Source organism: Protomyctophum bolini (assembly GCF_963924005.1).
Source record: "Protomyctophum bolini genome assembly, chromosome: 4".
In the NCBI taxonomy this organism is placed as follows: Eukaryota; Metazoa; Chordata; class Actinopteri; order Myctophiformes; family Myctophidae; genus Protomyctophum; species Protomyctophum bolini.
The window spans coordinates 38709030-38709920 of record NC_137865.1 but is presented as its reverse complement, the minus strand read 5'-3'; positions in this window follow the sequence as shown (position 1 = coordinate 38709920).

Here is an 891-nt window from a genome sequence, read left to right as displayed (position 1 = left end):
GGCTGTGTGTGTGTGTGTGTGTATGTGTGTGTGTGTGTGTGTGTGTGTGTGGTGTGTGTGTGTGTGTGTGTGTGTGTGTGTGTGCGCGCGCGCGTGTGTGTGTGTGTGTGTGGGGGGGGGGGGGGGGGGGGTGGGATGCCACGCCACGACGGATGCGGGATCTTAAGCACTTTGGTCACACAAGTTGTGGACTGAAAGGGTGAGCCACGCCGCCTTCATTCTGTCTCTCCATTGCCCTCCCCGTACCGCTGCCTGCTGTCTCTCTATCTCTCCCTATATATCGCTTCTAAAAATAACTCGCGTGCTTCGGTTGGGGTGCATGGTTGAAAAAAAAAAACTCTCCTCATTTAACCCGTGGCTATGCTACAGAACCAGAGCGTCTCCATGAGACTGATATGGTGCATTTTGAAAACACACACATACCGGACCAACCACTATAGGCTATAGACCTATCTCTTCCAAACGAAGACAGGTGCATGTGGGGCGTCGACTTAACTGGATTTTGGGGGCCCTGTGAATGAGACTCCCTCCTCTCAGCCCTCCATTTTGTCAATCTTTATAGTAGCGTATACATCCCATAAAAAGCAGACAATAAATAAAACAGATATACGAAATATTTGCTGTTTATAATGCCATGCAGCTGTTTGGCTATGCGCATATCATATTCGCCTCGTGTGACAAAACAACACAACAACACACAGACTAGGGATATCATATGAACAGATAAAGCAGTCGCACTAAACGGGCTTTCTTTCATTAGATTTTGTGGTTATTCTCTCCATCCTCTGTCCGCGCTGCCGCTGCCCGCTCTCCCTCCCCCAACCAACTACCCTCTCTGATGGAAGAGGGAGCTAACAAAACAAATACTCGGTCACGATTCATATAGTCCCC